The sequence below is a fragment of the Musca vetustissima genome, unplaced genomic scaffold (assembly GCF_032173495.1).
Source record: "Musca vetustissima isolate MV318-11 ecotype Yass unplaced genomic scaffold, APGP_CSIRO_Mvet_v1 utg489, whole genome shotgun sequence".
NCBI classification, from domain to species: domain Eukaryota; kingdom Metazoa; phylum Arthropoda; class Insecta; order Diptera; family Muscidae; genus Musca; species Musca vetustissima.
In genome coordinates this window covers 133,659-149,213 of record NW_026877172.1, presented here as the reverse complement: position 1 = coordinate 149,213, position 15,555 = coordinate 133,659, and positions in this window count along the sequence as shown.

The window sequence follows — 15,555 nt, the reverse complement described above, 5'->3', positions numbered from 1 at the left end:
CATATAATAAAGGAAAAAATTGAGATACAAAACTAAAATATTGGATTCGAAATTGGTTAGGCAAAGCCCTTATATAATGATAACCTCAAATATTCGCTAATTCCTAAACTAGTTAATCAATTTTGGTTATCCTTTAGGCGTACCCTTATATAACTCATATAACTGATCCCAATTTCGGCATAGCCTCATTAATTAGGCATTGCCCTCATATAATGATAACCCCAAATATTCGCTAATTATAAGCTATGTAATCAATATTGGTTTTCCTTTAGTTATACCCTCATATAACTTTGAAATGTAAATTGTTTACATAAATCGGTTTGTAAAATTGTCGGTATAGGTCCACTTTTTGGTATATTCCCTATATATTCATATCAAGTACCTTTCAGTATACCTATGGTGAAGGGTATCCAAAGTTCTGCCTGGCCGAACTTAATGCTTTTTTCACTTGTTGATATGTTGATGGTCCCTGGTGCATTTTCCAACACAAATGCCTCTATTTGGAATTTCGAAGGGCTTCACGTGGTTATACTAATAACCAATGGCAACAATTTACCAAGGCGTAGTCCCATATGAAACTCCCTATTCATTTTATGAGTTTTGAGTATAAAATGCAAGTGCCTCTATTTAGAATTTCGAAGGGCTTCACGCGGTTATTGGTATTTTTGCTTTAATGGCAGCTATTTACCAAGGCATAGTCTCATATGAAAATCCCTATTCATTTTATGAGTTTTGAATATAAAATGCATGGGGAGGGTACAATAAGTTCGGTATGGCTGAATATCACAACGTTTTTACATGGTTTCTTATGATTATTCACATCGAAACTCGTGAGCAATAATCGAACGAGAATGTTCACGAGCTCATTGAATTTATTGGCAACTTTAAAACACAACACATGATCGTACGTACAGTCCTACCATGTACGTTTATGCTAAAAATTTCAAACTTTTCAATGGAAATGTTCGATGATGCTAGGTAACAATGTTTCCCAGGTCAGAAATATATATAGTAGCGTTGTAGCTTTCGTAGCCTTTATATTCACTCTTTTGACATTTTCTCCCCTTACATCAGTTTGGCAAGTCCTCTTACAGACAATTTCTGGACATGAATATAATTCTAAAGAGACATATGTGTATGTGTTTTCTGCATTGTATATTTGAATTTGTTTATCGCTCCATCTATTCTACTGTCGATCTGGGTCCTTCCTTCTCTTCTTTTTTTTTGGCATTCACTCACTTTTGCTGTCATACTGTCCCAATATGTATCTATCTATGTATGTATGCGAGTTTGATTTGATTGTTTGGGTATATTTTTGTCAATTTTTGAATTTTGTTGTAAATATTTGATTGCATTATTTGAATGAATTCCAAATCAATAGCCTGGACCTCCGGAGCTATTCGTTTTGCTATTTGTCCATGCCACCCCATGTTATTAAGATAACAAATTTCGTTTTGACAAAATAATGCAAATTAAAAAATATCTACTACATACACATATATTTTCCAATAAAAATTACAAAATGTTAAAGAAGCTTTGATTGGAATATTTATAGAAAAATGGATTATATTTCTTTTTTTAATTTAACAGAAATCGAATAAGAAATAAAATTTGGTTTTATTTTTCGATAAATTACAAGTGGTTTGTGTGCATCAAAGTGATTTGTCAGATTTTTTTATATTTTAATTAAGATTTGTGATTATAGAAAGAATAATTTTCTGTTATAGATTGATCGGCATATTTGTCTAGACAAAGGATGTTGGGTAAAGATGTTGTATCATTGGTACAAATAGTCGTAATTAAAACCAGTAAGGAAAGTTTTTATTTTGAATGTTTGGCTTACGGGGCCGTTTATATGATACCCTTCACCACTATATGTATATTAAAGAGGACTATTAACATGAAATTGGATGAAATAAAATATGTGATATTATCTAAATGTGAATCTACCTAGATCTATCCATAAAGTATGTAAATCGACTTCAAACAAATCTAAATAGGTCATCCGTTGGGCTATGTCTGTACTTCTACAAATCGCAACTACGTAATTCTATGCTGAATTTATTAAGTTGTGCAAAATTTGATGTCAATCTGATTAACTGAGGAGTTTGATGCCCAATTTACTTGAAATCGGGCGAAAATATATATGAAAGCTCTATCCAAATATTAAGCGATTTCAAACAAACTTGTCACAGGTTAGGTTATACTAATTTCAGAACGTTTTGTTCCTATCAGTCCACTGGTTCCTTGGTGCGTCAAATTCTATAATAAAAGGGAGCTATATCTAAATCTGGACCGATTTTTAGGAAACAAGGCAGACATCACTCTAGGCTCAATACAGTACGTTATGCCAAATTTCGAAAGATATATAGTGACTTTGGTGCACTATTTACATGAAATCGGACGAAATACAACGATTGTCTCGAAACTTGGCAGACATCACTCTAGGCTCAATTCAGTACGTTATGCCAAATTTCGTGCAAATCGAAAGACATATAGGGACTTTATGGCACCATTTAAATTTACTAAATCTGGACCGATTTTCTCGAAACTTGGCAGACATCACTCTAGGCTTAATTCAGTACAATATTCCAAATTTCTTGCAAATCGAAAGATAAAAAGGGACTTTGGGGGCACCATTTACATGAAATCGGACGAAACTATATATGGGAGGTATATCTAAATCTGAACCGATTTTCTCAAACCTTGGCAGACATCATTCTAGGCTCAATTCAGTACGTTATGCCAAATTTCGTGCAAATCAAAAGATATATAGGGACTTTGGGGCACCATTTATATGAAATCGGACGAAACTATATATGGGAGCTATATCTAAATCTAGACCGATCTTCTCGAAATTTGGCAGACAACACTCATGGCTTAGTTCAGTATGATATGCAAAATTTCGTGAAAATCGAAAGATATATAGGGACTTTGGGACACCATTTACATGAAATCGGGCGAAACTATATATGGGATTTATATCTAAATCTGAACCGATTTTCTCAAAACTTGGCAGGCATCATTCTAGACCTAAATGATTAGGCTGTACCAAATTTCGTGCAAATCGAAAGATATATAGGGACCGTTTACATTAAATCGGTTAAATATATATGGGAGCTCCAATTTCAATAGGGTTCGTCCTTGGGCCAAACAAATGAGCTGTGCCAAATTTCATCCAATTCGGATCATAAATGCGACCTGTACATTGCTCACAAAAATACATGGACAGACAGACGGACGGACGGACATGCATAAATAGACTTAGAAAGTGATTCTATGCATATTCTCAAAAGGAACCATGTGTCTATCTCGTTTCCTTTTGCCTGTTACAAACATATGCACAAAGACATAATACCCTGTACCACAGTGTGGTGAAGGGTATAAAAATATGGCATTTTTTATTTTGAATGTGTGACTTAGAACTGTGTGGTTTTTATTACTTATTTAAATTGACAATATTTGTGTATAGTTCATTATAAAATAAGGACATATTTGTAAGTCGGATAAATAAAAATAAACTTTTCAATATTTTCACCACTTTAATAATTCCCAAAACATCTCCCATCTCAAATCCACTACCCAAAATTTCGTTTGCATTTCATTGCTTTTAGATTCGGTAAATTAAACCAAATATACCATAAATAATTAATATTTATAAATTTAATCACAGCAATTGAAGCCACACATTTAAAAATGCCCAAATACACAGAGACATACACATACATACACACTAATTACTTTAAGCCTATACCAAATATATAGACAAACACACTCCATAAAGTCATTTAATTATTATCAAAGCATATTTATATGAAAACATTCCAATAGATAAATATTCAATAATTCATTTTTCAAATTCTTTGAAATAGTTTTGTAAATAGCTAAGTAGTTTTGTATTTCAAATTAACCCCCCTCAATTTTAATATAAATTGCCGAAAAACAAAATAAACCCGTTCTATCAATTATCTAAACTGCCATCACAAAATGTATACATATATAAATGCGAAAAACCAATATTCAATAGATAGAAAATATTATAAAATTAAATTATATTAAAATATCGGAAAACATAAAACAAATGGAATTTTTGGAATAGTTTGAAATGGGTATTAGATAGGATTATTTTAAATCTCCATAAGTTTGAAGTCTGTATAATTGAATTGTTGAGAATTTACAATGTTGTGCAAAATTTCGTGTCAATCGAACAAGCGTTAGGATTTGAAAGTGATTTGAAAGTGACGCCTAAAATTAAACAAAATGTATACGAAATTATTCTGCATCGATCAGACTTTGAAGAATTGATGCAACATTGAAGGAAATTTCGAAAAATTTCACGTTAAGAGAAACAAGTGAAAAAGCGTTAAGTTCGGCCGGGCCGATCTTTGGATACCCTCCACCATAGATATACTGACAGGTACTTGAAATAAAAATATAGGGAAAATACCAAAAAGTGGACCTATATCGACATTTCCACAAACCGGTTATATAAACCACAATGTAAACTATAAAACAAATTTCAGAAATTTTTAATGGACAATTATTCTCTCAGCTTTATGGATAATGAGGGCATATACACTTTGACACGGTTAAAATGGTTCTAGATCCATGTTTCTTTGGATCAAATTTGTTTCAGAAAATTTCGATTTCATCCAAACTTTGACCATCTTCCAAACTTAGTTCAAGTTCGAAGATGGGGAACATCGGTCCACTCCTTCTGGTACCTCCCACACAGGGGCTAGGTCTAAATACGGGTTATAGTTCAATATCGAACCGTACGTTCTAGTTTTTTATCTCGATATCCTTCGCAGGTGAAATGATTACAACAGAGAGTTAGAACCAAACCCAAAACGCGGAAAAAACAGATAATTATATTAATATAAAAATGGGGTTATATGGGGACTACGCTTAAAAGGGGTTGACTATTAATAATTTTTGGTAGGGAGATTTGTTTCCATATACGGCTACAAAATACTAAATTTCAGTGATTTCGGTTGAAAAACGCGCTCAAGAACCTCCAAATGCCGAAATTTGGGGGTACCTTTATATGGGGGCTAACAGAAAAAAATTGACTTATATTTATAATTTTTAGTGGAGATATTTGGCACCCAATAAGAACCCAATATACCAAATTTCAGCGAATTCGGTTGAAAAACGCGCTCATGAACCCCAAAATTCCGAAAATTTGGGGGTACCCTTATATGGGAGCTATGCCTAAACGTGACCCAATATATCCCACCTTCGAACTTGACCTGCCTGCAGAGAAAAGACAACCCTGTGCAAAATTTCAGCACCCTATCTAAATTCCTTCGGAAGATAGCGTGATTACAACAGACGGACGGACATGGATCGTCTTAGAATTTTACCCTGAATAAGAATATATATACTTTATAGGGTCGGAAATGAATATTTCGGTGAGTTACAAACGGAATGACAAAATTAATATACCCTCCATATACATACATTTCCGACGTATAATACATTCGTCAGAAACGTCGGAACGTTCGAACCTAACATTTTCGTTGGGATTCAGCCTGACTATTTTGCAAAAACAAAATACAAATGGTATCCCAAATAACTCGCCATCACTACTGAGGTTGTTGTATACGCCGGCTCAGTCAAACCGTTTGGCTTGTTGCTGTACTAGCAACAACAACAACGTTGTTGTGTGCATTCGTCGCGATGTTACGACACACAACAGTGCGAAAAGTATGGCTTTGTTTACAAATGCCTTGAAAACCTCGAACTGAGGAATCAACGAAATTTTCATGCAGTTTATTTCGTTCGTTAGCTAATTACTTCGCTTTGTTACAAGAGACATAAAAGGTTTTTTTGTAAATAAGCTATAGAAGAGAATATCCCCAACAAAAAACTATGAGAACTGTTGAGGATCAGTGGCGAGATCCGAAAGTGTAGTCTTCCCTGCCTTACCCCTTGATGCCATACTTTCCCCACACGTTGTTTTTATAAAAATAACATCCTTCACACTAAAGATTAAAATTACCGAAACTCGGCAAGAATCATTATATGGGGCTAGGCCTAAATGCGGGCCGATATAGTTCATTCTCGAACCTGACGTTATAGTTTTTTCATCTCGATATCGCTGAGGGGTTATATGGCGACTACCCCCAAAGAGGGCGTATATTTATAATTTTTGTGAGGGAGATTCGTTACCAAATACAAAATACCATTTTACAGCAAATTCGTTTTCACTCAAAACTCCAAAATACTGAAAATTGGGAAGTACCGTTATATGGGGTCTACCAGAAAAGTGGACCTATATTTATAATTTTTTGTGGAGAGATTTAAGAACCCAATGTAGTGAATTCAGTTGAAAAACACGCTCAAAACCCCCAAAATACCGATATAGCCCATGCCATATTTCAACCGCATTATTTGAATAATATTCCGAGGACTAGCTATCTGCCGGAAATCCGAAGGACCTTTACAGTATTTTTCAAATATCTCAGTAAAAGTAGCACCAAGCTAAATTAGGATTACGTCTCTAATATACAGTTTTCGAAATGTTGTTTGCATTAACCATTGAAAAAAGTTGACATTTGAAAGCTCCGTACAGTTTGACGTACGGCCATGTGTAAATAAGACCACTTTTAACAACATTAAACATGGATTACCACACAAAGAGTGAATCGTCAAGGGTCATTTATTTCACTCAAAAAACGGGTTCACAACATTTTCATTGCTGAAGTCTTCGGAGTGATTCGAGACCATGGCAAGGCTTATATCTCACATGGGCTCAAACCAGCACATTTTTTACCAGGCAAAACGTGAAGTTGTCATCTGCCCTGACAAAAAAGAAAACAAATCCGAGTTTAACGATTTTGTTCGCCAGATGATGATGGCGAAGCTTTAAACATTTTAAATCATGGTAGACAATACTTTGAAAAACATAAAACTATTTTTGATCATAAATATTCATATTTGTGTCATTAGATCCGAATGTAATGAAATTTGGCACATCCCATTTGTTTAGCTCAAGGACGAATTGGGAAAAATCGGTTCAGATTTAGATATAGCTCCCATATATAATTTTTTCCGATTTTTAGAAAATGGTGCACCAAAGAGTCAAATTTAGGCTGATTGGCACGAAATTTTGCACAACGGACTGAAGTTGGAATAGCCTAACGTATGATAAGTTTGATTGAAATCGGTTCAGATTTAGATATAGCTCCCATATATATTTTCGTCCGATTTTTAGTGAATTGGACACCAATGAGTCAAATTTAGACCGAATAACATAAATTTTGCACAACGGACTATTGATGGGATAGCCTAACGTGTGCAATGTGTCATTGAAATCGGTTCAGATTTAGATATAAGTCCCATATATATTTTAGTCCTATTTTTAGCAAATGGTGCACCAAAGAGTCGAATTTAGGCCGATTGGCTCAACGTAGATTTATATATAGCTCCCAATATATTTTCGTCCGATTTTACGTCAATCGTGCACCAAACTTTTCATGCTTGTTCGATTAACACAAAATGTTACACTACGTTCTTGAGATAGTATTGCCTAATATTTGTTAAGTTAAGGTATTAAATTGAGCCTAGAATACTACGTTTCGTAAAAATTGCAAATATTGCTCTTATAGATATTTTCGACTGACTTCATGTTAATTGTCTTTGTTCGTCTGATATTGGATTTACAAATATTGAAAATTTTGACCATTTTTGGGGAAGGTATCAGAAAAAGTGGACCAATGGTTCCCATATTCGGACTTGACGTAGGTTTGTAAAGATAATAGGTTATGCAAGTTTGGTTCAAATCGGACATTCCATTCGCCTGATATTGGATTTACTAATATTGAACCTTTTGAACATTTGTGGGGGAGGTACCAGAAGGAGTGGACCAATGAGTCCCATCTTCGGTCTTAAACTAGACTTCGTAAAGAAAATAGGTTGTGCAAAGTTTGGTTCAAATTGGACATTACATTCGCCTGTTATTGGAAAATGTGGACCCTTTGTGGGTGATGTACCAGAAGGAGTGGACCAATGGGTCTTCTAATTTCATTTATTCTTTGTAAAGGTAATAGGTTGTGCAAAGTTTGATTCAGATCGGACAGTCCATTAGCCTGATATTGGATTTAAAAATATTGAAAATTTTGACCCTCTGTGTGGGAGGTACCAGAAGGAGTGAACCAATCGGTCCCATCTTCATACTTAATCTAGGCTTGGTAAAAATAATAGATTGTACAACCAGAAGGAGTGGACTGATATTCACCATCTTCGAACTTAAACTAAGTTTGAAAGAAATATGAAGTGCAAAGTTTGGTTGAAATCGATTATTCCGAGAGTTATCGTGCGCACCAGCCAGACATACGGACAACGGATAGATGGACAAGCGTAAATCGACTCCAAATTTTCTGAAACGGATTAGGTCCAAAGAAACATGGGGTCTAAAACCAATACTTCGACGAGACACATTTTCACCGTATCAAAGTGTATATACTCTCATTAGCCATAAGGCTGAGGGTATAAAAAATCTGCCTACAAAACCTCAATTATTGGGTTGTTTGATGACTTTAGGCACGTTATTAAACCGAAGCGATCTCCATACCAAGAACTATCAATATTGGGCCTTGTTTCGGGGTAGCCTCCAGAGAGCGGTCGGGGTCGTTTTTTAATAGAATTGATTGTAATATCACGTTGCGCGTAGGCTTCGGAGGCTGGCTTAAAGTACCGACCCATTTTCGATATTTTGAGGGATTTAGCCGTATCCTCTGGGCTCTGTTAGAGCAAAAAATATTTATACGGACAATTTGTATATCATATACTCCATATAAAATTTCCGTCCGATTTTTAAGTAGGTCCATTTTTTGATATAACTCCCATATAAAGTGGAACGTAACCCATTTTTGGTACTATAAAGTGGCTATAATTTGAATTCCATAATTTAGGTTCATGATTTTTTTCTTTTTAATTTCCGAAATAAACAACCTAATACCAGACAATGTCACAATCACCATATGGAGTACCGAACCATGGTTTAAGAAAATTTTAATAAACACCACGTGGTGCAGGGTGGTGTTTAACATGGTGTTTATAACAAATTCGGCCGTATCGGTTTTTTTACGTTTTACTTACTATATACTGACACTTTTTTAAAAGAAAAATTAAAGCTCCTAGCGTGAAACATAAAAAAATTCAATAGGTCTATGTGGAATCGAAAAACGGCAAAATTTTTGGTCTAAAACCAAATAGACGGAAATTTTTGAAAATATCCAGAAATGTGCTAAAAAGATGCTAGGTGCTAGATCTAATTTTTTGGTGCTAAACGAGTTTAAAAAGTGCTAAATCTAGCACTAAAAGTGCTAATTGGCAACACTGTGTGTGGTTTACAGTGTCTTTAAATAAATGTCCAAGTGTGGATATCGAAATCATATACTCTGCATAACCCCGATCCACATATAATTCTGACCTAGGGAACCCTAAGCGTTGCCTTGAGTCATTTCAGATAACTATTGGAGCTTTCCATTGGAAAGTTCTACATTTTTTAGCATAAACGTAATCAGTACGATTTGAGGTACGCACATGTGTTGTGTCGTTTACAGTGTCTTTAAACAAATGACCAAGTTGAACACTACCTTACTATTTATTATTCTCAAACCAGTAAGGAAAGTAGTAAAGTCGGGCGGAGCCGACTATATGATACCCTTTACCACTTTGGATATATTTAAGAGATTTATCTTAACATACTTCGCATTTTTTGAATAACCATTGGCATGATTATGTTAAAAAATGTTGAACTTTCCAATGAAACACTAATCAACGCTTAGGGTTACCTAGGTCAGAATTATATTTGGATCAGGGGTATGCAGAGTATATGATTTCGATATTCGCACTGTTTTTTTCGGACCACGCATAATCTTCATCCAGTTTATCGAATGTATGCTTTAACTTCAACATTATCCAATTAAAATAAATTGACCCACTCTTATATTCATTGACATCAACTACATACAAATATTGACAATTAAAATCCAAATAGATATATGTATATTTAACGATATGCATAAATAGATGTATTATATACTTACTATAAGGCTCCGTGGGTGTGTGTGTGTGTGTGTTTAATTATTATTATAGATTGAAATAATTAATATTTCATTTATGTAGCAAAATTTTTGCTGATAATGACATTGCTGATGTTGGCATTCTATACACTCATACGTGCATGCACATGTATGCTAGCGATTGTGTTTGTGTACTTTCATAAATGTTAAATAAAATTACTAATGAACTTTTCATCCAATAACAACAGCAACACCAGCAATTCACATACACAAATGTTCCTATATGTGTGTGTATGTCTCTCACACTCACATGCAAACATTTGATACTCTTTTTATTGCCACAAGCAATCATCAACTTGGAGTTGGAGTTGTTGTTTTGGCACAGCAATTAAAAAGTGTTTTCGTCATGTTGCATTAAATCATTTACTATTTATGTTGAGTTTAAAACATTTAAACGAACACACACACTTACATATACATATAAACAGAGAGACATATATTTATGGAAAATTGAACATGTTTATCAATTACATATGTCCGCAATATTAATTAATATATAATGTCGTTATTTTTATGTTTTTACTTGGATGTTTGCAACACATTTTTTGTTGGTGTTGTTGTTATAGCTTGAGTCTTTTTGTGTTTGTTGCCAAACGCAATCCACAATTCATTTGTTCCGATTACTGATCATTATCGGCATAATAAATGACTGTTACTTGTTTTTATTTTTCTCTTGTTGAGGAAGAAAATGTCTGCGAGGCAAATTATGTTTGAAATTTTTTATGTGTAATTGATATTTAATTGAGTTAATTACATCAGTTTGACAAAAGCAAAAAAAAAAATAAAATAAAACACAAACTTTAATTAATAATGCATATAAAAAGATTGTGCACATAAGGGAATTACAAACAAAAACATTTGATATTATTAAAAATTGCAACAAATTTATTATATGAAATTATATCCGTAATTAAATTAGTAACCTGGGCTTAGAATATTTTAATTTAATTTTTTTAACCCTTTCAGAGCCAGTTTGTAAAAAGTTGTAATAAACGTTGATGGCGGATAATTTTGAGAATTATATTTAATCCCATTAGAAATATAAATACAAATTGAAACATCCAAAAACACATTAAATGTAGGTCAACTATAAGTTTGAAGGTTGATCCGTCTGTGGCTCATCCACTGCGAGGTAGGCCTATGGGCAGGTACTCGCATAAAACACTTTCAGATATAAGTTTGAAGGTCTGTGTGTGTACTTCATGGAAGTAGATGGAAGTAGTAAGTCTCGTTGTCACGCAAACTTCTTGACGAATAAAAATTTGCTGATTGGGAAAAACGTGGATTAGGAAAACTTGGACCTTTAAATGAAATGGGACGAAAATGTATTTGGGAGCAATTTCAATCTATTTCGCATTTTTCATTCGAACTGGATGAAAATTGACACAGCTCATTTATTTAGCCCAAGGACAAACCCTATTGAAATTGCGGAAAATCGGTTCAGATTTAGATATAGCTCCCATATACAATTTTGTCCGATTTTTAGGAAATGGTGCACCAAAGAGTCAAATTTAGGCTGATTGGCACGAAATTTTGCACAACGAACTGAAGTTGGGATAGCCTAACGTATGATAAGTTTCATGGAAATCGGTTCAGATTTAGATATAGCTCCCATATATATTTTCGTCCATTTTTTTGAATTGGGCACCAATGAGTCAAATTTAAACCGAATAACACAAATTTTGCACAACGGACTAAAAATGGGATAGCCTAACGTGTGCAATGTGTCATTGAAATCGGTTCAGATTTAGATATAAGTCCCATATATATTTTCGTCCGATTTTATGTAAATGGTGCACCAAAGTCCCTATTCGATTTGCACGAAATTTGACACAGCCTACTGAATTAAGTCTAGAACGATGTGTGTTTAATTTCGTTAAAATCGGTTCAGATTTATATATACCTCCCATATATTTTTTCGTCCGATTTTAGGCAAATAGTGCGCCAAAGTCCCTATATATCCTTGCATTTGCACGAAATTTTGCATAGCGTATCGAGTTAAGTCTAGAAAGATGTGTGTTAAATTTCGTAAAAATCTTATCAGATTTAGATATAGCTCCCATATATATTTTCGTCCGATTTTAGGTAAATAGTGCGCCAAAGTCCCTATATATTCTTCGATTTGCACGAAATTTGGCATAGCGTACTGAATTCAGTCTAGAATGATGTGTGTTAAATTTCGTAAAAATCTTTTCAGATTTAGATATAGCTTCTATATATATTTTCGTCCGATTTTATGTAAATGGTGCACCAAAGTCCCTATATATCATTCGATTTGCGCGAAATTTGACACAGCGTACTGAATTAAGTCTAGAACGATGTGTGTTATATTTCGTGAAAATCGGTTCAGATTTACATATAGCTTCAATACATATATTTTCGTCCGATTTTATGTAAAAAGACCCTATATAACCTTCAATTTGCACGAAATTTGGCATAGCGTACCGAGTTAAGTCTAGAAAGATGTGTGATAAATTTCGTAAAAATCTTTTCAGTTTTAGATATAGCTTCCATATATATTTTCGTCCGATTTTATGTAAATGGTGCACCAAAGTCCCTATATATCCTTCGATTTGCACGAAAGTTGGATTTATAAGTAAATGAAGAGCTCAAAATGTGACCGAATGCAAAAAACATTCTGAAATAAGTGTAAACTAACATGTTTCGATGAAATCGGTTTAGATTTCGATATTTTGCTTTAAATTTATTTACATAATTTTGTCCCATTGTAAGAAGCAACTCTATATCTGACCAAAATTTAGTATAGGTTGCAGAATGACATGTTTATTTTCATGTTAATGGTCCTTCAAAAATGCGACGTCTGTTATGATTCCATCTGTTGTATACTCCCAAAGTGAGAAGGGTATCATATAGTCGACCCAGTCCGACTTTACCACTTTCCATACTGGTGAATAATTGGATTTATTCCGAATTATAGCAAACCTGACACCTGAGTTTTGTATAAGAAAATATATACAAACTTTACCAATTTTAAGCAAATTTTATTAAATGTACCATTCTTCTTGCAACACAAACACAAAATTCTGATAGTACTATATAAAGCCGTATCTTCCAGCTGAAATTATAGCAATGTTGGATTTTCAGAGAGGCAATTTACACCAGCATAGCGTTCATGTAAAGATCTCGACCGATTATAGGTTACTTAAATGTACACTTCATGATAGAGGGTTCTTGATGGGGGGATTAACTACTTCACAGACAATACATATATATAAAATAAGTTGGGGCCTTTACGGACGGGATATTTATTAAGAGATATGTCAAAGCATTAATATGTTTCATTACAGATTTGTTTTATTTTGTGGTCAGAAACTCACTAGATCATGGTGGTTGTTATTGTTGCAGCTAATACTGCTGTGATTTTTTGTCTGTGAATCCGGTTCTATTTCTAACTTCAGCTTTAAAAAGGCTTAAACCTGCACCGGTTATGTCCAAAGTAAAGATCAGATACGTGAGTGGGTTTGGCTGGCAATTTAAGAGGTTTAGCGTGTTATGTGGACTATTACCACATGCCGAGCAGATATTGTACAATGTGTTATCAATTCGTGCCCGATACAAATTGAGGCGGCAACACCACCTTGGTCTCTATCTCTTTTTTTTCAACACCTCGAAATAATTACCGGATCTTCTGGGTCAGAATAAAATTCTATGTTGATTCACACATATCCATCTGTTCTCATTGAATAACACATGTCCTTACAAAAATTATTAATATTTCAGGGTTATAAATTATTATTGACCCAAGCTTCAGGGTTGCCTCCATATAACGGTACCACCGATATTCGTTAGTTTAAGGATTTAGGGCAGGATTCCCAGCCGAATTGGCTGTAATTTGGTATTTTGGGTTCTCATAGGATAGCACATCTCCGTAGTATAAATGTTTCATTTTGACCCACGTTAAAGGGTAGCCCCCATAATATGGTGCCCCCGGTGACATGTTTTTCAATCAAATTGACTGCAATTTGGTACTTTGAAATTATTTATATTGACCAAAGTCGGTATTTGGAGAATTTTGGATTAAATTACCGTAATATATTTTGATATTTTGAGTTCTCATTGGTTGTCAAAACCCATTACCAAAAATATCAATATTGATCTCAATCAATATTGATCAATGTCCTATCATAAGCTAAGCTTTCTCCTTGGAGCCCCCATTGAGCTTAGTTTTTTCGATTGACATCCGGTGTGGAGGGTATAAAACAATTCAGCCGGGCCGAACTTAAAATCGGTTTTACATATTCATGATAGCTGCTGTTCTCCTGCTGTTATTGCTTCCTCAACTGCAGCAGTGTAAATGCGACTCAATCCTCTCTCTTTCTCCCCAGATCAAGAAGATTCTTCCTGACATGACCAGGTAGTGTGTAGCTATTCATAAGTTTATGCTTCGTATGTTTACTATTGTGGCACACATGCTATTGAAGTCATGAGGAGACACCCTGGCAGGATTGATTGATTTTCCACTGTGTTGCACTAACATTGGTAGACCACACTTTGTCAGCTTACCGAAGTGATGCCGGTTAGCGACTTAAGAACCTTTTTCCTGCTTTTGATCTTATCGCAAAAGCTATGGTATAAATGGATGAATTACAAAGGCTATCGAATGTGACTCCTAGAACCTTGGAGTAATTAGTGGTCGGACTTGCACGTTTAGAGGTAGCCGCATTCCCGCAGTCCATGTGAGGTACCTGCCTATTGGCCTACCTCACAGTGGCTGAGCCGCAGGTGGAAAAACGCCCACCAGCGCACCAGCACCGAAGTACTGTACCAATCGGACAGCATACAGAAGGCACACTCTCCTCTTGATAAGGGGCGAAACCACAACCCCCGCGAAGCTCCCCAGGGGGCCACACCAACTGTCAGGCTGGATCGACAGATCCAGGGGCACCTGACACCCGCGGTACGGAAAACCTCCGCTCAGGCTCGAGACCGGAGCCTCTCCCAGTTCAACACACGTTCAGTCTGGTATCCCAAAACAAAGCACAAGCAGTGACAAATACACAAATCACAAACAATAAACATGCTGTCCTCACGTACTGCACAAAGGGCCCAAAGGACCGCGGCATCGGATATCACAACACAAACAATGAACAAAACTGCCCTCACGGACAGCCTACACTATATCCACACGATGCACAGACAACCGCAGGCAGCACGTACACCACCTACAAGTGCCAACAACCGCCGATAACCGCACCAAGACTGGCACCGCCACCCGGTGCACTTACCGACCACCACCCGGTGCAACCAACCAAACCCAACTGCAAGGGGGCTATGTACGAGGACCACCTCCACTAAGTACCGTCCTTCTCCTAAATGCTTCACGAGCAAAACTGCTTAAACAACTAAAGGTCGAATCGTTTTCAAGTGCCCTACTGAAATCCCACCCCGCCCACCATTCGATATACCCATACTTGCTAAATCTCTAATGTCATCATAGTAA